Source organism: Triturus cristatus, chromosome 7 (assembly GCF_964204655.1).
Source record: "Triturus cristatus chromosome 7, aTriCri1.1, whole genome shotgun sequence".
Classification (NCBI taxonomy): domain Eukaryota; kingdom Metazoa; phylum Chordata; class Amphibia; order Caudata; family Salamandridae; genus Triturus; species Triturus cristatus.
The window spans coordinates 834,762,609-834,786,840 of NC_140590.1; positions in this window are offsets into that span (position 1 = coordinate 834,762,609).

Sequence of the window (24,232 nt, forward strand, 5' to 3'; positions counted from 1 at the left end):
CTCGCCCGAGACTGAGGAGGCCGTGAAGCTGCATCTGGGGTGGTGATTGGACCCCGGTGCTCCTGGGCCTTCCTAGGAGATGGCCCGGGTAGGCGCCTGGGTGCGGCCGTGTTGTAGGTCTCCCCCACTGCTGCACAGGGAGAGAGGTGAAGCCTGGGTTTCCCAGCTTGGGGCAAGAGTCAGATGGTGAGCCAGGCCATGTGCATGCCGTGCCTAATGACCTGCACTGTGGTGGGCCCAGTGGTGCTGTGTGCGGGTGACCTGTTTGAAGGTCCCTCGGTGGGACCCGCTGATCCTTTCCACCAAACCAGCTTGCATGACCTGCATTGAGGACTAGTGCTTATAACTCTGGGCTAGAGGAGGCAACCCTGGCTGGGTGACTTGGCCCTGGCTGCTCATGTTGCCATCAGGGCAAGCGGATCAGGGCTCATCTTTACTTCTTGACCACTTGAACTGAAGCTGGGAGTGCAACAGAACAGAGTCGGGCACCTGTGAAACATGCCCTATGAGCCGGGCCGCAGTGGCCCTCAAACCCGATGGCGAATTACTTTTAGGTGACCCCCTAGACTGGGGGGATTCCAGTGTGATCCCTGCTGCTGTCCCCTTGCCATCTTACTATACCAGACGAGGGACTTATCTGGAGGCGCAAAGTGACTCTGTTAGATCTGGGGGGTATCACTTACACTCTGGCACTGATTAGCAGTGGCAGAGTGTCCAAAGCATCTAAACCAGCAAAAACGAAATCCAGCACAGCATCAAAAATCCAGGTAGCAGAGGCAAAAGATAGGGGAAAAACCCACGCCAAGGATGTCAGGTCTAACAGACTCCTTGTGTGTCCTGGCCCTGGCTGCTCATGCTGCCCCGGGGCAAGCTGGCCACGGTCTCCACACTCCCTGATTGCTCGGGGTTGTTCAGGTACCGGCCGACATGGGAAGAGACTGACCCTCACTGCCAGCCCCAGCCCAAACTAAGATTGACCAGTGTACCATGTCGGCCACGGGTAACACAGGGGCCATGGCCAGATCTGCAGTTGAACAATCCACCCTAGTGCAATCTGACTTGGCCACTATCCAGCAAGCCATCCAGAGCTTGAGAGAAGCAGTTGAGGCCAAAGTGTGCACGGTTGGGATTGATGGTTTGCTCCTGTGGCTAGACCTCTGGAATGTTGATCATCGGGTGGCGGAGATGGAGAACTGGCTTGCCTCTGTGGAAGACAATATGGTCATCCTGAAAAAACAAGTCTCCTACTGCTCTCATCAATGGAAGTACTGGAGAAACGTGCAAAGGATGCCGAAAATGGAATGTGCAGAAACAATCTCGGGTTTGCGGGTTTTCCTGAGAAAGTGGACACTTTCAGAGTGGAGTCCTTCCTGGAGGGTTTGTTGCAGTACTGGGTCCCTGCTGACATATTGTCACCGTGGTTTGTGGTGAAGCATTGTGAGAAGTTGGCCTGGCATATGCTGGTCACTAGTTATAGTGGCCACCTTGCACCAGTCCAATTCGACTCTTATGGTAGATAGGTTTAAGACAACCTTTTAAAGAAAGCTATCCTAGTGGTAGCTGTGGAGAGCAGCCTTCAGGCTAAGTCTCAGAGGAATGTAAAGCAGCTTGTTTTACCTTATAATCTCTTGAATTACCAAATGAAAGGACACCACACAGGTATATATATAAAATATATATGTATTTATTTCTAGACACACTCTACTAATCTCTTTATGAGATTAGAAGTCAGGAACATATTCACAAATCAATGTTTCACAACAAATTAAGCCCTTATATGGCTGAGGCCCTAGGGGCGTACCAGACCATATACTGAAAAAGAGGTTTAGGAATGTCGACTTGCAAGGGGACAAGGCCTAAGGCCTTTAGAATCGCTGGGGCCTCACTAATCCACCCAAGGCAGGTAAGTAAAGGACCCACGGGAGATGCGTGCAGTGTGAGAACACAGCCGCGGGTTCCCTATTTATTTCAATGGAGCAACTCGCGGTTGGATTTTTAAAGTTTCAGGGTACTTCGGGAGAGTCTACAAGCAAGCCACTTACAAGGTAAGTACTTCGAGGGCCAACACCCACAGGAGCACCGGAGTGCACGAGTTACCTCACCCAGGGAAGCCGGGTGCATAGGTGTCTTTTGGTGTCGGGTCGCGGCGTCGTTTTCAATGGAAGCCGAAGAAGATTTGCTGCTTGTGAAGACTGGAGAAGTGTCCGGTGGAATCCAAGGCTGGATTCAGAAGAAGGAAGACCTGAAAGCAGAAGGGACAGTGTTCACAGTCACTTGCCAGTGATCCAGGAAGATGGATGCCCACGGTAGTCGGGTGATTTCAGGTGATTCATGGGTGTCTTGACTCTTCAGCCACGAGGTCCAGGAGGCGTCAACGACAACCAGGAGCTGGATTCAGAGTGAGCCATGAAGTCTGCAGCTTACTGAGGTGTCGGCAACCGGATTGAAGCCAACAAGCCTTGGCAACAGTAAGGCTTGTGGAATGTGAAGAAAGTCAGCGGTGCAGACCAGCAAGGTCTGAGGGACTCACCCAGCGAAGGTAAGTCAGGGAAGGCCTGGAGCAACCAGGGGAGCCCTTTGGTTTGATGAAAAAAGCCTTCAGGGGACCCACAAGGCAACCGGCAAGGGATCGTGAAGACGCCTCGTGAGGATTCACTTTACAGGAGCCCACGGTCACTCGGGACGAGGTAGGCCTCTGATTTTCGAGGGAAATCCTGCTGGAGGATTGGACCACACGTGGTCCAATGCACAAGTTCGTAGAGTGTTTCAAAGGGGTTGCACTTGACAATAGTGCACGGTACTCGGTATTGCTGTTCCTCGTCATTCGTGGGGTCCACTCGCCTCAGGTTTGCTGGGGACTCACAATTGCCGTCGAGAAGTCAGGAAATCCACTTCTGGGGCTGCAGGGACTTCGGACTCTGGCAGGAGCGGTAAAGTTTGCGACCGTTGATTCAAAGTTTTGGTGCCTGTCAAGCAGGAGAGTCACTCCTTGACTCCAAGGGAGGTTCTTCAGTCTTCCAAAGGTAGTGGAACGTCGAAGGTCCAGGAGTCTTCTTGTAGAGCGTCATCCAGGGATATCTAATTTGCAATGGAAAGGTTTCCCTATCTTATACTATAGGAAAGGGAGGTACTAGCTCTATGACCACTCCTCTGGGAGGGTCAGGGGAGTGGGTGGTTACACCCACTTCCCTGTGTCCAGTTTCGCGCCAGAGCAGGGGCAGTTAGCACCTGAACCGGTTTGAGCTGGTATATGCACAGAGGAGCCTACTGCTCCCCCAGTGCAGGACTTCAAAGCACTCTAAGAGTGCACCCACCCAGCCCCAGTACACTAAATCCTGTCTGGAAGGTGGTGACACCTCCCTGTGACAGGATGCCTATTGTTGGGCCTCCTCCACTGCGAGTTCCAGTCAGCAGCAGGAGGGCAGCCCAGTGTCTGTGCTGGTGGCATCCATTTTGTGATGCCAGGGCTCTTTCAGATTACTACCGTGTTTCCACAGTAGATACATGTCTATCCCTCTAGAAGGGTGGGATCATACTCTCACACCAGTTACTGGTGTAGGGGTATGATTCCAAGGCGTTTGACACCAAACACGACATGTTTTTATGCAGCCATCCCAAGGTTAGCATTTACCGCTAGGTTATAATGCACTTAAGAGTATATGGTTTATCCGCATCCACAAACAGCCACAGAGAATAGACTCTGAGGGCTGCAGAGGGGCCCTGCTCAGGCAGAGGCCCCCCCTCACATGGAAAACCAAGCACCCTGCCCACAGGATTGATAGGGCCTGCCTTAGGGGTGACTGATAGGTTTTTATGTGTGTGCAAGGTGAGATATAGGGAACCTATACCTTAGTGAGGAGTGCTAACACTACCTCACCCAGGCTGCAGTAGCAGACCTGTGGTGTCAGATTTAGTCTGCTTACCAGGGGTGGCATAATACATGCTTCCAGCGCATGGTAGGCCTGTGAAGTACCTATGCCCTTGGTACCTAAGGTTCCATATACTAGGGGCTCATAAGGGACCACAGTATCCAATCACTAGTGCATCTAATATGCACTCCAAGTTGTTTAGAGAGAACAGAGAGACTGGGGCCCTGATTAGCAGGGACCCAGCCAGACTATAGCCAGAAACCAGTGTTAACATCAGAAAAAAGTGGGGGCAACATAAGTGCAGATACTACTCTCCTACACAACCCCCCCCCCCAAACGCAGGGATACTAAACTAACCTTGACCAGTTGAGTCTTCGTGTTCTAAGAGGAAATACCTTGAGAGTCCATCTGCATTGGCATGTTGGGTCCCAGGTATATGTTCCACTGTATAGTCCATCCCCTTTAGGGAAGGGGACCACTTTAGCAGTTTTGGATTTTCACCTTTCATCCTTTTAAGCCATAGGAGGGGCTTGTGGTCGGTCTGAACTATGAAGTGAGTGCCAAACAAGTATGGCCTCAGCTTCTTCAGGGCCCACACCACAACAAAGGCCTCCCTCTCTATAGCTGACCAACGTTTCTTTCTAGAGGTCAGCCTTCTGCTTATAAAAGCTTCTGGCTGGTCTTAACCTTCATCATTCAGTTGAGACAGCACAGCTCCCATACCCAGCTCAGAAGCATCTGTTTGGACAATGAACTTTTTGGTGTAGTCCGGACTCTGTAAGATGGGGGCAGTGCACATGGCCTGCTTTAGGCCTTCAAATGCCTTTTGTCACTATAGATCCATATCCCTTAACAAACCTCCTATAGTACCCAGTCAGGCCTAAAAGGGCTCTCACCTGTGTCTGGGTGGTTGGAGCTACCCATTCCATTATGGTCTGTACTTTGCTCTGCAATGGTTGAACCTGACCTCCACCCACAAGGTGGCCCAGGTACACAACCTGACTCTGCCCTATCTGGCACTTAGTGGCCTTGATAGTGAGGCCTGCTTTTTGCAGGGCCTCCAAAACATTTCTGAGGTGGACCAGGTGATCCTGCCAGCTGGAACTAAAGACAGCAATATCATCTAGATAAGCTGAGCAATAAGTTTCCATACCTGTCAGAACTTTGTTCACCAACCTCTGAAAAGTGGCAGGTGCATTTTTCAAACCAAAGGGCATCACGACAAAGTGGTAGTGCCCATCAGGGGTTGAGAATGCAGTTTTGGCCTTGGCATCCTCAGCTAACCTGATCTGCCAGTAGCCAGCTGTTAGGTCAAATGTACTAAGATACTTGGCTGAGGCCAAAGTATCAATCAGTTCATCTGCCCTGGGAATTGGATAGGCATCAGTCCTGGTGACTGCATTGAGGCCTCTGTAGTCTACACAAAACCTCATTTCTTTCTTACCACCCTGGATATGAGGTTTAGGACTACTGGGCTAGCCCAAGGGCTATCTGAAGGCTCAATCATACCTAGTTCTAACATTTTCTGGACTTAAGTCCTGATACAGTCCCTGACATGGTCAGGTTGCCTGTAGATTTTACTCTTGACAGGCAGACTGTCTCCAGTGTCCACCTCATGGGTGCACCAGGAAGTCTGACTAGGGGTCAGGCTAAACATATGTCTAAACTGTTGCAGAACTTGTCTGCATTCAGTTTGCTGATGAGCAGTGAGGCTACTTGCCAAAGCAACACCATCTACTGACCCATCATCAGGGTTCTGTGAGAGAAAGTCAGGGAGAGGGTCACTCTCCTCCTCCTGTTCCTCGTCAGTTGCCATGAGCAAGCCCATGTCAGCCCTGTCAACATATGATTTCAATCTGTTGACATGGAACACCCTAAGGGGGCTCCTGGGAGTTCCAAGATCCACCAGATAGGTGACTTCTCCCTTTTTCTCAACAATTGTATGGGGGCCACTCCACTTGCCTTGGAGAGCTGCTGGAGCCACAGGCTCCAGCACCCACACTTTCTGTCCTGGCTGGTATACAGTCAGCACAGCCTTTTGGTCATGCCAACTTTTCTGTAGTTCTTGGCTTGCCTCCAGGTTTTTGGTTGCCTTATTCATGTATTCAGCCATCCTGGAGTGGAGACCAAGTACATAGTCCATCACATCCTGTTTGGGAGGTTTGAGAGGTAACTCCCAGCCCTCCTTCACCAAACATAATGGACCTCTTACAGGATGCCCAAACAGAAGTTTAAAAGGGCTGTAGCCAACCTCCTTCTGTGGAACTTCCCTGTTTGCAAACAACAGGCAGGGAAGTAAAAGGTCCCATTTTCGCCTAAGCTTTTTCTGGGAGGCCTTTAATCATTCCCTTTAGGGTTTTGTTGAACCTTTCAACGAACCCATTGCATTGTGAGTGATAGGGAGTAGTGAATTTGTAGTTTACACCACACTCCTTCCACATTGCTTTTAGATACCCTGACATGAAGTTGGTATCGCTGTCAGATATAACCTCCTTAGGAAAACCCACTCTGGAAAAAACTCCAATGAGGGCTCTTGCCACCACAGGGGCTGTGGTGGTCCTGGGGGGAATTGCTTCTGGGTACCTGGTGGCATGATCCACTACCACCAGGATAAACCTGTGCCCAGATGCCGTTGGAGGGTCAAGGGGACCAACAATGTCAATCCCTACCCTTTCAAAGGGTACCCCCACCACAGGTAGTGGTATCAGGGGGGCCTTTGTTGTGCCACCTGACTTGCCACTGGCTTGGCAAGTGACACAGGACCGACAAAACTCCTTGGTGTCTTCTGACATATGTGACCAATGAAAATGTGGAACAAGCCTGTCCCAGGTCTTGTTTTGGCCCAAGTGTCCTGCCAAAGCGATGTCATGTGCTAGGGTCAAAAGGAACCTCCTAAACTTCTGAGGTATTACCAGCCTCCTGGTGGCTCCAGGGGTAGGATCTCTAGCCTCAGAAGATAGAAGTCCCTCATCCCAATAAACTGTATGGGACCCACTAGCACTCCCAGCAGCCTCAGCAGCAGCCTGCTGTCTGAGGGGTTCAAGAGAGGGGCAGCACTGTTGCTCTTTGCTCAGATCTTCCCTAGAACGGCCCTCTGCCCCCAAGAACTCAACCTGATCCGGCTCATGTCCCTCTGGGACAGTTCCTTCTTCAGGATCTGCTTCTCCTCCCTCATGCGGGGAATCTGTGATCTGAGACAGAGGGGAATGCACTGCCTTAACCCTACTGCTCCTCCTCTTGGGTAGCATCTGGTCCATAGTTTCAGGATCGAGAGCTGGTTCAGCTTTATGCATTTTGGCCTGTGACCTGGTCACAGCAAATACCTCAGCAGGTATGCCCAACATCTCAGCATGAGTCCATAACTCTACTTCAGACCAGGCTGAAGTCTCTAGATCATTGCCCAATAGACATTCGACAGGGAGGTCTGCATTGACTACTACCTTCTTGAGGCCAGTTACCCCTCCCCAGGAGAAATTCACAACTGCCAGACTATGGTTGGTCCTGACATTGCTTTCATTGGTAACGTGGTACAGTTCATCCAGGATGATCTACTCAGGGTCCACCAGATCCTCTGCCACCATGGTGACACTAGCACCTGTGTCCCTGAATGCCAAAGCCTGTTTGCCATTTATTACAGGCTGCTGTTTGTATTTGCCCAGATTACTGGGGCTCACTAGGAAGGACATATCAATGTCTCCCTCACAAACCAGCAATGCCTGAGTGGGTACTCTGACAAGGCCAGAGTCCACTTCAGAACCCAGGGTCAACCCTACTACACCCTTATTCTGATTTCCACCTCCACCTGTTGCTGTACTAGGAGGAACAGTTGCCTTAGGGGCAGGAGTGGTGGTGGTTTGGTCTTTGGACTTGTTACAGTCAGAAGTCCAGTGTCCTTTCTGTTTACAGAATTTGCACCAGGGCTTCTTTTGGCCTTTCCCTTTGTTAGACTGTGAATCCCCACCAGATGCAGATTTTTGGGGCCCTTGTGAAGACTTCTGGTCTTTTGACTTATCCCCACCTTTCTCAGAGCCTTTAGGATCCTGCATCTTAGTGTCACCCCCTTCGTTCTGGGTTTTCTGCCTCACCCTGGTTCTGACCCATTTGTCTGCCTTCTTTCCCAATTCTTGGGGAGAGGTCAGATCAGAGTCCACCAAGTATTGATGCAACAACTGGTTTTGGCAATTATTAAGGATCTGTTCTCTCATCATAAGATTATACAATCCCTTAATATCAGTAACTCTACTACCAACCAGCCAACCCTCCAGAGCCTTGGTTGCACAATCAACAAAGTCAGTCCAGTCCTGAGTCTGTGCTTTCTGGGTGTCTCTGAACTTCAACCTGTACTGTTCAGTGGTTAAGCCAAACCCATCTATCAGTGCACTCTTCAGGACTTCATAATCATCAGCATCCTCTTCTCTAACAGTGAGGAGCTTGTCTCTACCTTTTTCAGAAAAGGAGAGTCACAAGATTGCTGCCCACTGTTTCCGGTGGACCAGTTGTACTTTACAGGCCCTCTCCATAGCAGTTATCCACTTGTGGATATCATCCCCACTCTGGTAGGGAGGACCAACCTTGGACAGGTTCCTATGGTCTGGAATGTAATCTCTGACTCTAGGGGCACTGTTGCTGCCACCAGTGGTTTCTAAACCCTCTCTTCTAGAAGCTCTTTGGAGCTCAAAGGCTTCTTTGTCTAATGCCAACTGCTTGGCCTTAAGGGCAACTCTTGCTTCCTCATACTGTAGCAGTTTGTACATTCTTTCAGAGGAGGTCTCTCTTCTATTAAAGTATGAGTTCCTCTGTTGGACAGATTCTCTGCCAGAGTGATATGAGTGCTCAGATTCCCTAGAAAGGGATCTAGGCCTCTCCTCCACTCTGTCAGTTCTCTTAGGGAGAATTCCTCTGTCCTTTTCAGACCCATGTGGGTCTGGCCCTTCAATTACAGAGTCCAGGTAATCTTGATTTTCATCATCTGACCCGTACACTATGGCTGACCCACCCCCTGATCCAGATCCATTAGCTCCTAGAGCTAATCTAAGATCATCTGCTGTCAGCAGATCTATCAGGTGTAGTGTGGAGGGACTCTGTCATAGCTTCAGGTGCCTTGCAACACACATGGACTTCAAGTCAAAGAAGGTCATGTCCTTATAATGAAGCTGGGTGGACCCACTGGCTCCATCCCTTGAGAACATTCTAGTGTTGTGCAGTGTTGTACTACCTACACTAGTTTGTGGCCTACTGATCCTAGCTTGAGCTGTAGCAAGGGTGTGCTATCCCTTCACAAACAGCTCTAAGTTCAGTAGAACTTGTTGATACTAAGCTTGACTTTTATATGTACCTTGAGTACCTTTAGTGGTTTTCAGTTAGTAATTCAAATAGAGATTTTCTGGTGAAACAATGGCAAGCTGGAATCCCACACGCTACTCACCAATGTGAGAAGTTGGCCTGGCATATGCTGGTCACTAGTTATAGTGGCCACCTTGCACCAGTCCAATTCGACTCTTATGGTAGATAGGTTTAAGACAACCTTTTAAAGAAAGCTATCCTAGTGGTAGCTGTGGAGAGCAGCCTTCAGGCTAAGTCTCAGAGGAATGTAAAGCAGCTTGTTTTACCTTATAATCTCTTGAATTACCAAATGAAAGGACACCACACAGGTATATATATAATATATATATGTATTTATTTCTAGACACACCCTACTAATCTCTTTATGAGATTAGAAGTCAGGAACATATGCACAAATCAATGTTTCACAACAAATTAAGCACTTATATGGCTGGGGCCCTAGGGGCGTACCAGACCATATACTAAAAAAGATGTTTAGGAATGTCGACTTGCAAAGGGACGAGGCCTAGGGCCTTTAGAATTGCTGGGGCCTCACTAATCCACCCAAGGCAGGTAAGTAAAGGACCCATGGGAGAAGCGTGCAGTGTGAGAACACAGCCGCGGGTTCCCTATTGATTTCAATGGAGCCAGACACGGTTGGATTTTTAAAGTTTTAGGGTACTTCGGGAGAGTCTACAAGCAAGCCACTTACAAGGTAAGTACTTTGAGGGCCAACACCCACAGGAGCACCGGAGTGCACGAGTTACCTCACCCAGGGAAGCCGGGTGCATAGGTGTCTTTTGGTGTCGGATCGCGGCGTCGTTTTCAATGGAAGCCGAAGAAGATTTGCTGCTTGTGAAGACTGGAGAAGTGTCCGGTGGAATCCAAGGCTGGATTCAGAAGAAGGAAGACCTGAAAGCAGAAGGGACAGTGTTCACAGTCACTTGCCAGTGACCCGGGGCCAGGAAGATGGATGCCCACGGTAGTCGGGTGATTTCAGGTGATTCACGGGTGTCTTGACTCTTCAGTCACGAGGTCCAGGAGGTGTCGACGACAACCAAGAGCTGGATTCAGAGTGTCCCATGAAGTCTGCAGCTTACTAATGTGTTGGCAACCAGATTGGAGCCAACAAGCCTTGGCAACAGCAAGTCTCGTGGAATGGGAAGAAAGTCAGCAGTGCAGACCAGCAAGGTTTGAGGGACTCACCCAGCAAGGGTAGGTCAGGGCAGGCCTGGAGCAACCAGGGTAGCCCTTTGGTTTGATGAGAAAGTCTTCAGGGGATCTACAAGCCAACCAGCAAGGGATTGCAAAGACGCCTCGTGAGGATTCACTTCACAGGAGCCTACGATTACTCGGGACAAGGTAGGCCTCTGATTTTCAAGGGAAATCCTGCTGGAGGCTTTTACCACACGTGAACCAATGCACACATTCATAGAATGTCGTGAAGGGGTTGCACTCGACAATAGTGCACGGTACTCGGTATTGTTATTCCTCATCACTCGTGGGGTCCACTCACCTCAGGTTTGCTGGGGACTCACAATGGCTGTCGAGAAGTCATGAAATCTACTTCTGGGGCTGCAGGGACTTTGGACTCTGGCGGGAGCAGGAAAGTTTGCGACCATTGATTCAAAGTTTTGGTACCTGCCAAGCAGTGGAGTCACTCCTTGACTCCAAGGGAGATTCTTCAGTCTTCCAAAGGTAGTGGAACGTCGAAGGTCCAGGATTCTTCTTGTAGAGCGTCGTCCAGGGATATCTAATTAGCAATGGCAAGGTTTCCCTATCTTATACTAAAGGAAAGGGAGGGACTAGCTCTATGACCACTCCTCTGGGAGGGTCAGGGGAGTGGGTGGTTACACCCACTTCCCTTTGTCCAGTTTTGCACCAGAGCAGGGGCAGGTAGCCCCTGAACCGGTTTGAGCTGGCATATGCACAGAGGAGCCTACTGCTCCCTCAGTGCAGGACTTCAAAGCACTCTAAGAGTGCACCCACCCAGCCCCAGTACACTAAATCCTGTCTGGAAGGTGGTGACACCTCCCTGTGACAGGATGCCTTTTGTTGGGCCTCCTCCACTGCGAGTTTCAGTCAGCAGCAGGAGGGCAGCACAGTGCCTGTGCTGGTGACATCCATTTTGTGATGCCAGGGCTCTTTCAGATTTCTACTGTCTTTCCACAGTAGGTACATGTCTATCCCTCTAGAAGGGTGGGATCATACTCCCACACCAGTTACTGGTGTGGAGGAATGATTCCAAGGCATTTGACACCAAACACGACATGTTTTGATTCAGCCATCCCAAAGTTAGCATTTACCGCTAGGTTATAATGCACTTAAGAGTATATGGTTTATCCGCATCCACAAACAGCCACAGAGAATAGACTCTGAGGGCTGCAGAGGGGCCCTGCTCAGGCAGAGGCACCCCCTCACATGGAAAACCAAGCACCCTGCCCTCAGGATTGATAGGGCCTGCCTTAGGGGTGACTGATAGGTTTATATGTGTGTGCAAGATGAGATATAGGGAACCTATACCTCAGTGAGGGGTGCTATCACTACCTCACCCAGGCTGCAGTAGCAGGCCTGTGGTGTCAGATTTAGTCTGCTTCCCAGGGGTGGCATAATACATGCTTCAGCCCCTGGTAGGCCTGTGAAGTACCTATGCCCTTGGTACCTAAGGTACCATATACTAGGGGCTCATAAGGGACCACAGTATCCAATCACGAGTGCATCTAATATGCACTCCAAGTTGTTTAGAGAGAACAGAGAGACTGGGGCCCTGATTAGCAGGGACCCAGCCAGACTATAGCCAGAAACCAGTGTTAACATCAGAAACAAGCATTGCCATAGCCAATAGGTCTCGCCTTTGGGACCTTATAAGTGTTTCGCCATGCAACAGTTGCATAACTAAACACTTATAAGGTCCCAAAAGTGAGACCTATTGGTTATGCCAATGCTTGTTTTAACTGCTGCAATCTATTGAAGCCTCACGGAGAACAAAGTGATCGCGATCAAACATCAAAGCGGCCGCGTGGCCGCAAATGTGAAAGTAATCGCTGTAAAGCGCGACGCGCGCACCTGCGCACATGCACTGTAGCTCTAGGCTGGCCTCGTAGCACTTTTTGGAGCCCTCACAAAATGTCTCGCCAGACCAGCGCATGCGCTGGGTCAGGCGAGACCTAAAAAACTGGGGGCAACATAAGTGCAGATCCTATTCTCCTGCAAGCATACTCACAGGTTTTTGGCTCTGCCACCCCTGATGGGGACTCCAGTCTGCCTGCTGGTCGCTTGGAAGGGAATTTTAATGGTGTCCCAGATCCAGATGTGGATGCCTCCGGTCCCTTTGGCTAGGGTAGCAGGCTTACTCCCACCAGATGTTGACCTTGTCTGATTCTCTGGGTCTATGCATTGCATGGAGAACCTGGCATCCCGGGATCTTGCATATACTGACACTTCGGCAGCACATAATACCCAGTCATGTATTGATTTACTTTGTGTACCAGCTTCGGACGCCCTTTGGCTATCTCCGGCTAAAGTTCTACCCCGGGGGATCTCAGATCTTGCTCCCCTTCTCTTACAGTCGGGCTAATCTGATGCTACCCTAAGGCCTATAGGGTGCCTTCACACTTGGTACCTCACTGACCAAGATTGTTTTGAATATGTAGAGTCGGAGATACTAGGTTATATCCGCAACAAGGAGAAGTAGAAACTAGAGCAAATCATGACCCTAGAGGCCTAAATTCTTGCTCTGGAGTGTCAGACACTGTTGAGACCCTCCACTGATCTTGACCATCAATTGATATTGGCGAGATCCAGGTTGCGGCAAATTGCGCTGGAACAGGCAGTGCATTGTCAGAAATGTCGTAGGTGAAAACATCGGACCCGATTGATTCCCGGTCGAATACTACTGGAAATTTTAAAGTCTTTTGCTCCTCTATTTTCTAGCACTGCATAGGGAGGCGATAGAGGTGGGGCTTTTCTCTTGGAGCTGGACTGAGCTACAGTCGTGGTGCTTCCTAAGCCAGGCCAGCTGTTGGATAGTTTTACTTTATACTGGCCTATTTCCCTTATAAATTCTGAAGTCAAGGTGTTTTCCATGGTCCTGGTCAATCAGCTGTGCTGCACTTTGCCCTATCTGATCCAAGGCCATCACCTTCAGATCACTTCAACACTGTTCCTAGTGAACTTTGAGAAGGCCTTTGACATGGTTGACTGGTCCTTCCTGATCGCAGTGCTGGAGCACGTGGGGCTGGGAGTCTACTTTGCTGCCCTAGTCGTTCTTCTGAATAAGCACCAAACTGCTCCGAGACTCTCTCTCTCCTTCCTTCCCTATCTGTAGGGGCACCTGGCAAGGCTTCCCCTTCTTTCCCTTGCTCTTCACTCTAGCCATTGAACCCCTGGCAAGACTCATACGATGCAATGCTCCTATATAATAGTGGTCATGGGCTGCTGCTCCAGCGGAATGCATTACACTCTATGCAGATGACATCTTGCTCTGGTTGACTTGAGTATCTGTTCTTGGCGTGGCCAGGGCGACTGACTCCGGAATCTGGGGATCACGGTTCGATCCCCGGTGCCGGCGGCAGATTAGCCCAGCACCATGTGACTCTGGGCGATAGCTTGCTTAATCTTCCCGACAGCCCCCAGCGCCTAGAGACCCTTATGGGTGATTGTTCACGCTTTACAAATGTGGATTATTATAGCCCTAATCTGACCTCCACCGCCTTCACCTGCGCTGTGAACCCAGGCAGGCTGAGGCCCGGCCCGGTCCTGCTTCATCAGCGGCCGCCCCTCTGAATTATACAGGAGCCATCTGTGTCAACAGCATCAGCACAGATGGGCAGGCGAGGAGGGACCGGCTGCTCAAGGTAGACTTGACAGAGGTGAAAGACAGCTCCTCTCTCCAGGGATCTTCAAGACAAGACACAAGCAGCCAGCGAGCAAGGAACCTTTTGCACCAGCAGTCATCTGGGGAGCAATATCATCCTCGCTCAAAACAATGAACAGTCTCACGTGCTGTGTCGGGGGTGTCTGTTGACATCAGCTCCCCGTATGACGCCTCACACGAACTGCTCCCACCAGTATTGGTACAATACCTCCCGCACATGTACAGGTCTTCCAGTCTGACTGAAAGGTCCACAAAAGCCCTGTAGAAAGAGCCTTATAGAGCGAACATCCACACCACACAACACGTTGCACCACTAAAGTACGCCTGCAGTTTAAGTTCGACTTTCTGGCCACTGATTATTCACTTTGTGACCCCACACACATCGGTGTGCAAGAATTGTAAATCAATTTCACACCAAACTTCATGAGCAAAAAAGTCTGCCTATAGGCGCCCAAGCCACCCCCCCAAAAAACTCAAAAAAAACTCAAAAGAGAATTAAATATTGAGAGATGGACAGTGGGGCAGGAAGATACAGCCTGTTGGGCAAGCAGATGCAGACTTAACGGCAGCAGGAGAAACACATGGAGACAGGGAGACATTAACAGTGACATCATCAATCACGTCGAGAAAGAGAAACATAGACCGATAGGTACTGATGTAGAACAGGGAGATATGGGTAGAAATGGACACTGGGATTTGGCGAGACAGACCCAGGAAATTGGACCCTGTAGGAGAGTGAGACACAAGCGCAGGTTCAAGAAATAACAGAGCCTGGAACAAGGAGACATAGGCACGGAACCGGAAATCACTGATCCTGTGGCTGTGAGACCTGGTTACTGAGACATAGAAAGAAGGATTCCGAGCCATAGAGACAAGAACACAGGTAGATGGTACATGATGACACACTTTAAGGCAGCAATAGACACACCAGAGAAGTGATTCAGTGACATGGGCAGAGAGTCACAAAGACACAGATGGACTGCGGGAAAGAGATACACAGCAAAGGTGACAAGAGACTTGACTATTCTGGTCTCGAGACAGTGACACTGGGACAGGGAGGCATGGAATGAGAGACCAGGATGCTAGAAGCAAAGGGATGCAGCCCATGGGGCAGATACATATTGTCAATGGGACAGGGAGACACGGTGGCGCTGATACCAGGTCAGGGACGCATGAATACTGGGACCAGGAGAGAGACCGTGAGACAGGGAGCCATGGATCCGAGGCGGGGAGCCACAGACTTTGGGATGGAGATATATGGATACCGACACTTTAGCAATGCGACATGGGCTGTCAGTGGGAAGACTCGGAGTCAGGCACCAGGGCAGGGGGTCATTTGAGATAGTGCCAAGGGCCGTACGGGCATTTCCCCAGGCGGTTGAAGCCATTGGAGGGTTTTGTTTTGGAGGGCACGGGGCTGTCAGTGGGCATTCATAAAGATTCTCCAGCTCCCCACGATGTATTGCATCCGGCACAGTGGGAGTGAGAGGGGAAGAGGTAGAAAGAGACAGAGAAAGAAAGAAAGAAAGAAAGAAAGAAAGAAAGAAAGAAAGAAAGAAAGAAAGAAAGAAAGAAAGAAAGAAAGAAAAAAAAGAGACATAGACAGGGAGGAAGAGAGCCAGCGAGAGGCTCTGGGCTATTTTAAACATTTTTACCAGGGTTACTTTTGGCTCTCAGACAGCCCTGATGGCGCCAGGCAAGATGCAGAGAGCACAGAGATCTTCTCAATATATATAGGGATTCACACTTCAACACTGACCCATGAAGGTGCTCCACACCCCATACGGGTGTAAAATACAGGGCACACACACACTAACTCACACACACACACTCTCTCTCTCTCAGGATTCTACTGTTCATACAAACATTGATGTTGGGAAATGGCTCAGACCTAAACCTCTCTACGGGGATCCAGGGTAGTCAAGCCCATGACCTACTAATGTTGGGAGAGGCTGCAAGGCCAAACATTCCCCCACACCCAAAAGGACCAACATAGAAACCACATCGGGTACCACTCTGCTAATCGAAACAACCATTAGCAGCAAGAGTTAATGGCAGAATTGGCGCCATTTAAAAGCTGTAGAACATAACATGACGCGATTTACAATACTGTCAACCTAGGTTATTTCTATTGCATGTGTAATAAGGATGAATATTTATCTATGAGAAACCCTGCAATCTGAAATTGCTTCTAGGCACTCAGGGGGAAATTTACAAGCCCCTTGTGCTGCCAGTGCCTCACTTTTTGTGACGCACTGGCAGCGCATTTTTCTGCCCCATATTTACAAGGAGAGGAAAAGCCACCCTGCGTGGCTTATTCCTATCCTTGTAAATATGGCCCTTCACACGCAGCACTTTGCGTGAAACAGGCGTTCCATGGGTGTTGCCTTGAGTGTCTCCACGCAACATCCATGGAACCAGGCAGATTCCCAGATTTACAAGAAATCGTAAATCTGGAAATGCGTCTGAATGTTCCCCAGGGGAGGCATAGGGAGGCGCAACGAGGAAAAATGTCTTCATTTTTCCTCATTGTTTTCCTCTTTCTATGCGTGCTACATTCTGCAGCACACATAGAACGAGGAAATAACCTCTAATGATTGTTTATGTACAGGAAGGTGTCCCTTTCTGTACATACCCAATCCTTTGAATAAATGACGTTTTACAAGTTCTATGTGTGCTAATGCAGCACACATAGAATTTGGTAGAAAATATTATTATGATTATTTATGTGCAGGAAGGTACCCCTTCCTGCACATCAACAATCATCTCCATGAAACAGGCATCCTTGCATCATGGTGCAAGGGTGCCTGCGACGGTGCATGGCAGCAGTTTGTGCGCCAGCACAGGGGGAAGCACAGAAATGCGACATATTGTTGTAAATATTTAGCATCTCTGTGCTTTCAAGCAAATGACTTACTGCACAGCGCTGCGTTAGTTTATTGTAAATCTGCCCCCCAAAGTTTTTTGCCAAACATCTTAACTGATTAACAGGAAGGTAAAGTAGTTTTTGAGGAATCATGTAGTTCAGGAAGGCCATCATTATGAGTGTCCAGGAGCTGTGCACCCAGGTGAGCCATTCCAAATTCCCCAGTATCTCTGGGTTCGGAGTTTCTGGGTCTGCAAATATCTGACCAAGTAATCTGTGTCGAGGACACCGGACTTGCAACCTTGTGAAGTCCTGCAGAGGAGACAGGCAGCTGCTGCATTCAGAACTTGCCCATCATCCTCCTTCTCCACAATGGAGGTCCCCAAGCTATGCCGTCGCCTACTCTGACCTCCTCGCACCACACCGCCACCACCACAATACTAACAAGCATTGGCATAGCCAATAGGTCTCGCATTTGGGGCCCTATAAGTGTTTAACCATACAACAGTTGTTAATGTTGTTGCACCAAGGATATTGTGCTGCATCACTAAATACTTATAAGGTCCCAAAAGCGAGACCGATTGGCTATGCCAATGCTTGTTTTTATTTCCTGTCACTAAAGCCTTGGCACATCTGGACGTGAGCTCTGCCTTGTCAATAATGAAAACAACTGGATTCACCATGGACCCAAAGCCAATGCTGCAAGGTGGGGTTATTGCAGTGCATTATTACTTGGTCCCTGACCAATTCTTCCTCCAACCCCCCTAACCTGCAAGCTAGAGCTAATTTTCTCAATGCAGCAACAAAATCTTCAATTTTCTCGCTATCCCCTAGATTCCTATGATATAAATGATAGCTGTCGATCGCCTTTCACACAGTCCCCTTCATAAAACATGCCTCATAAGCGTACCAGCAATAAAATTGGCCCAAAACGCTTACAGTACATAGTCAATGTACGCTGATGCCCACAAGCAGCCTGTATCTGCGCAGCGCCATACGATTAATATAGTCTTGCGGTTCCTTGAAATGACCAATGGATGATGAATCATGTGAGCCTATAGGGTTTGAGCCGCTCGTCGCCACTTTAAGTATGAGTTCACATGCAGCGAAGTTTATGCACACTTTATTCCAAGCATCAAACCCCAGCATCAGCTACATCTTTCCTCTTTAACTGTCTCTCCCGTTCTCACTCCAAACTGCGTTCCTACATTCCAGCGCTCCTGGCTAATGAACATTCTAGGCATAGCACGGTCCCTATCCCCATACCACAAACACAACACTGTGCACCTCCTTTGCACAATCTGTGTAATCTACAGAGAGGCCAAAGATTGGAGGAACATGCATTTGAGCCCCTTTATCACCCACTTGCAGGCACTGTGAGCAATTCATACTGCACTTGGTCTGAACTCCACAGCTGTCAATCATGTCCCCTCCCACAATCTGAACTGACACAGCTACATAGTAGCACCTCTTTTCACACAACCCACTATAGATGAGTAACGCATTGCATGAAAAAACGACAGAAACAAACCACCCTGGTAAAAGCAAATGCTCTTAGGGAATGCGAGAGTAAGTAATATGTGACGAGGACCAACACTCACAGACTGAGATTACAGTGTCTGCTTGACCTGTCTTTCAGGGATGGCGTAATGACTTTGGTGCGGGGCGTTGTGTTAAAAATATATTTATGGGATTACAAGCACATGAACTTCCTTGTGCAGGTTTCAGGCAACAATAAAAATGTCAAGATAACTCTGCTGATAAATGTTCCTACTGGTATTCTGTTTAGTGGCAATTTTGAATTCACCAAAAGTAGCACGCATGGTTAATGTGGCTGCTGCAAAGAACTGAAAATTACAGAACTGCATGTGAGTGAACTATGAATAGCGCTATAAAAAATGAAAAGTATGGAGAGATGAGGGGCACTGATGGAGAGTGGTAGTGAGGGCATTCAGGGAGAAGGGGGTTTTGCCAAATAAGACAGTCTAAAAGGGCACAACTAGTGCTAAAGCTAGCCCTGCAGTGTCACTGGTGGTGATGCACAAGAAGGGGCCGAGACATTTACAGGTGTTTTCTTTTTCCCTAGGAAATGTTAGGCTTTTGTTTGAGGTTCCTGCTGACCCGGCTGTCCCTATAGGTTATAGGTTATAGCATATCCGAGTGCCACCTGCATGAGTGGGGCTGAGCCTACCCGGTGTTAATAGACATGCTGGGTGCGGGCCCGGTGACGAGGCATGCTACATGGCCAGCATGTGAGCGAGGGACCATATATACTTAAGGATACATTTTTTCTGCCCTTAAGAGTATGGTGGAAGCTGGTGTTTATTCATTTGTAGCAATTTTCTCCCTCCCTCTTTTTTGGAATGTTGATTCACCCAACTGTAGATAGACAGCAGAACTAAGCCAGGTTCCACAAAACTGCACACCGACGTCTATAAGATCTAAGGAAGTAAAACCAGGTAATTAAGAACATGGGCAAGTTTTAACTAGAGAAAGCAACATTGGTTGTGTTTTTAAATTGAGCAAATTTAACCAAATCAGGCAAAGTCGATTTGAAAACATCAAAATTTAAAGCAAAAAATGAAGATAGGAATGGTGCTTCCATGGTTACGTTTTATTAAGTGAAAAACAGTAATTGAGAGCTCGCAGTGAAAAAAAAATAGTTGGCTAGGATCAAAAACAAACTATGCATCAAGAATAGTAACAAGACTATCCCCAAAATGTGGATTGGGGCACCCGGACCACAGATCGGTATACGGACAATAATTATGCAAACAGGTTATGATAGAAAGCTTCAGTCTCAGTGTACGTATTTTTGGAATCAGAGTCCATGTAATTACGCTTGACAAAACTAGGAAGGGATTTCCAGTTAGGGTGCAGGGGCATTTATGGAATTGGTACATCTCTCATGGAAGCATATGGGGCAGAGAAGACTCAGGATTTAACCAGCAATATTGTAGCCCCAGACCAAACAAGTATTGGCCGTGCGGCCATAAAAGTAACACCGCGTGGCCGTATAAGCGAAAGTGATCGCGATCGCGGTGAAAGCATAAGTGATTGCGATGATGCGCTCTGTGCTCAGCACACGAGGGATGCGCACGCCGCAGCGTTGATTGCAGAGGCGGAGCAAGGCACGAGCGCTTGTGCGCGTAACCGAAAGCTGGTGGCCGGCAACAGCCTTTGGAAGCATTTCCAAAAGCCACTGACTAAATGTCTCGCAGAGCAGCGCATGCGCTGACTCAGCGAGACCTAAAAATGGCGCCTATATATGCCCTATATCCATCTACCAGCAACCTTAAGGAGGTATTAAATAAATACAAATTTTAGAATGTTATTTGTAAAACGCATGGTCCGTGTGTTATTCACCATTGATTTTAACTGTTGTACCCCGGTTCAGATATCTTCACATTAAGCACATGACCACATAGCTTACGCCACTCCAAGCCATCTCCTTTTTAATCTCTCACTTCATCCAGTGAAGGTCCCTCCATTAGATAGGATGAGCGCCACCCCCCTGCTGCCAGCGCCACAAAGGAGAACAATAAAATGGCTATAAAATGAATTTATCACCATTTTATTTTAACCTTTCCCTAGTCTGCTGTGTTTGAGGGTGGGGCCATTGCTGCTAACTGGCAGCAGTGCAGTGGTGCTCACTCCAGCAGTTTACACTGGGCATGTTAGTTTGGCCAACTATCTTGCGACGGCCAGCCTGACATGCACAGTTTAAACCTCTCCACCCAGCTGTGTAAGACAGCTAGGTGGAGTGCAGGAAGAAGCCACTGGTGCTTGCAGGAGTGTTGAGGCAGCCTGCTCCAGCCAATCCTGGTGCTGCTCTCATGCTTCTAACATTATCAGCAGCATGAGAGCATCATCTGGATAGGACTGGAGACTTCAGCAGAGTAGGTAAGGACATTTCTATTTTACATTAGTATTTTTTTAATTCATTGCCAATTACATTGAAGCAATGCCTTCAGCCTCAACGCCAGAGCTCTTAGTCGTGGTTTGTTATAAACACTGTTTATAATGAGCCATGGCTGACAGCTTTGGTGCTGACCTCATGCTGGTCAGTGGTTAGTTGATTGCCCCACCAAATATTTAGTGTACCAGTGCCCACTGACTTCAACGAATCCCAGTATCTTCTATGCAATATTTTTCATACTTTTCTCTCATCCATTTCCAGTGCAAAGCGTGATATAAAGTGCTCCAATTCCTCACCTTTAATATGTCTGATACATCTCATGAGTCATTTTCACCACGCTCCTGTGTTAAATCTATTTTATCTCAACACAAAACTTTGTGTGGTGTGCAAATCCACTGAATAATGTCTCTCACCCACCCCTGTGAAATATTTAGTGAATTTCAATCACATGCAAACTCGTGTTATTTTAAACATCATATACAAACACCCTACCCAATATCTGATGATTCTCACTTCAAAACATCTACTATGAAATTTCTCTTGCACGTTACTATGTTGTATCTATCTTATGTTCCTCAAAACAATCTCTGTTATTTAATCTCTCACAAGGTACTCCTACCACCTACCTTCTATTTATAATCTCTCATATGTTTCCCACCAACAGGTGTGCTGTATAATTTGTATCTTATATGCCACTTCCTCTCATTCCCTTTGTGTTTATATATTGTGACTCCCACAGATCTATAGTGTAACTTCTCTTATGTAGTACTTCCACCTTTCTCCTGAGCTATGTCTGCCACCTATATTCTGTATATTATTTTTGATATTTTTGTATGATACTTCCACCCAGGTTGTATGTGTCAGTATCGAGTTAGAAAATATTGACCTCCAGCAAAATTGAGTTCTTTATATCAACTACCACTATATAGCCAAAGTAAGTATATAGGTAAGTGTAGATTAATTACTTTTCACAGGGAAACAATTCTCCTAATAGTATCAGGTCTCTTCAGTGTGATTTTAACACATTGCACAAATGCAACCCCTTGCATCCTGATTTCAGTTAAATACACTTTGTTAAAATAAGTACAAAAATACCATGGTATTATCCATAAAAGCAGATGTGCAGATAATACTATTCTGTTTATTAGCATTGTTGAAGGAGGGGAGCGGCAACCTGACTTTGCCTCTTGACAAAAAAAGGCTAAATTGATGTTATGGTTAGGGCTTGTAATAATGTAAAAACTATTGTTAAAAAAACCACCAGTTATAATTTACTGTGCTAACTATAATTTGTGCCCCATCCCCCAGCGCTGCTGTTGACCTCACATATCTGAGAAAGGCCCCCCTAATTACTTTCAGGTCTAAGAGGAGGGGGGAAACAAAAACTAGATAACAAACCAACCTCTAAACTGACCTATATTGCTTTTGATGCGACCTAATTTGGTTCTAACTTGCCACAAAACCCAAAATCAATATGCAATAGACCAAGTAATTGCAGAGATAGTTTTATTTTTTATTATATTGCATCTCTAGCATATATTCTTTAAATGCAAAAGTTTTTTTTGTTATTTTTCTCTTTCTTTTTTGTGTACATTTAATTAAAAAATGCATACATATATAAATACATATATCATTGTCTGTACATGTAATTGCTTCAAAAATATAACTGGTACAGTATTGATTTCTTTAAACAAATGTATGCATAACCCCACAGCAACCTTCAGCAGTTCATTCTCACCACACACACCTAACTCATTCAACCTACAATCATACATAAAAGAAAAAGAGATTCAGCACTATGAGGGGTCCAAAATGGATCAAGAGAGGACAAATCCTACAATTTTTGGTGATAGTAGATCCCAAACATCAACAGCTTCTGATGGGACTGTCTCTCAGGGACCACTCCTCATAGGTATTGTTGGTCTACACGCGTTTCAGTGGCAGAGCCACCTTCTTCAGGACCAAGGTTTATAAAATGAATCTAAAAAACGAGAAGCCTGAGGTTATCTGTGGCTACTCAAACAGCAGTTTCAAGAAAAAATCACAGTGTTATCAGATGATATGACACCTATGTCATGGATGCTCGAAACAAGTACTATGAAGAAGGACGTGGTTATATCCTATTTGGGAGCTTCTATCTTGCTTTTTCTTTAAAATCGGTCGGCATGGCTGAACCAGACCCTTTGTTTTGGTTATTCTTATTTCGGGGGTTTTTCAGAAAAGCTTCCCAACTCCTTAGTGTTGATTCTGTAGTAATGTCAGCGAGTCTCCTGCTCCGAGCGCCTGTCAGTCATGGCAGTTTACCTATTTTTCTTTTATGTATGATTGTAGGTTGAATGAGTTAGGTTTGAGTGGTGAGAATGAACTACTGCAGGTTGCTGTAGGATTATGCATACATTTGTTTAAAGAAATCAATACTGTACAAGTTATAATTTTGAAGCTATTACATGTACAGACAATGATATATGTATATATGTATGTCTTTTTAAATTAAATCTACACAAAAAAGAAAGAGAAAAATAACACAAAAAAACTTTTGTTTTTAAAGAATATATGCTAGAGATTCAATATAATAAAAAATAAAACTATCTCTGCAATTACTTTGTCTATTGTATATTGATGTTGGGTTTTGTGGCATGCTAGAACCAAATTAGGTTGCATCAAAAGCAATATAGGTCAGTTTAGAGGTTCGTTGGTTAGCTAGTTTTTGATGACCTCACATATTACATCGCTCATGACATGTTAAATTACATCAATGATGAAATCACTGATAACTCAAATGACATCGTAAATAACATCACTCATACTTAGTATTTCTGGGTATATTTATTATTATTATTATTCTTAGTTTATTGTATAGTTAGTTAAAACCATAACAAATTTACATAAACAACATCCTTCACTCAAAAATGTAAAACAAATTTACATTTTACAGAATAAAAATCATCATAAAGTATGTAAAAAACAGCGAGTATAAAATCAGTGTGTAACGCGTAACAATCTTGCTCTTGCTTCCTTGTTTTGCTAACTGAACATGCAAAAATACCAATAAAGTTCATGTGATAAAAGTAAACATTATCTGCGTCAGTCTATTATTTACTTCCTATCTGGGCTCGAGTTACCTCTGTAAATCTCTTAGTCCCGTAACTAACAAATTGTACTGGCAATACTACTGAAGGGGGGCCTACTTGTTAATTCAAGTACTCGGAGATGATCGCCTGTATCGTCTCCTCCTCTGTGCAATAGCGAGTGGGAGTAGCTTTCATCCCGTTAAGATTACCTCATTAAAGTGCTTCTGCTTTCAGTGCTTTGTCATAAGCACGTAAAATCTTTATCACTTTACAGTTCAATTGGGAGTCGGCTGAATCAAATCCTCTAAT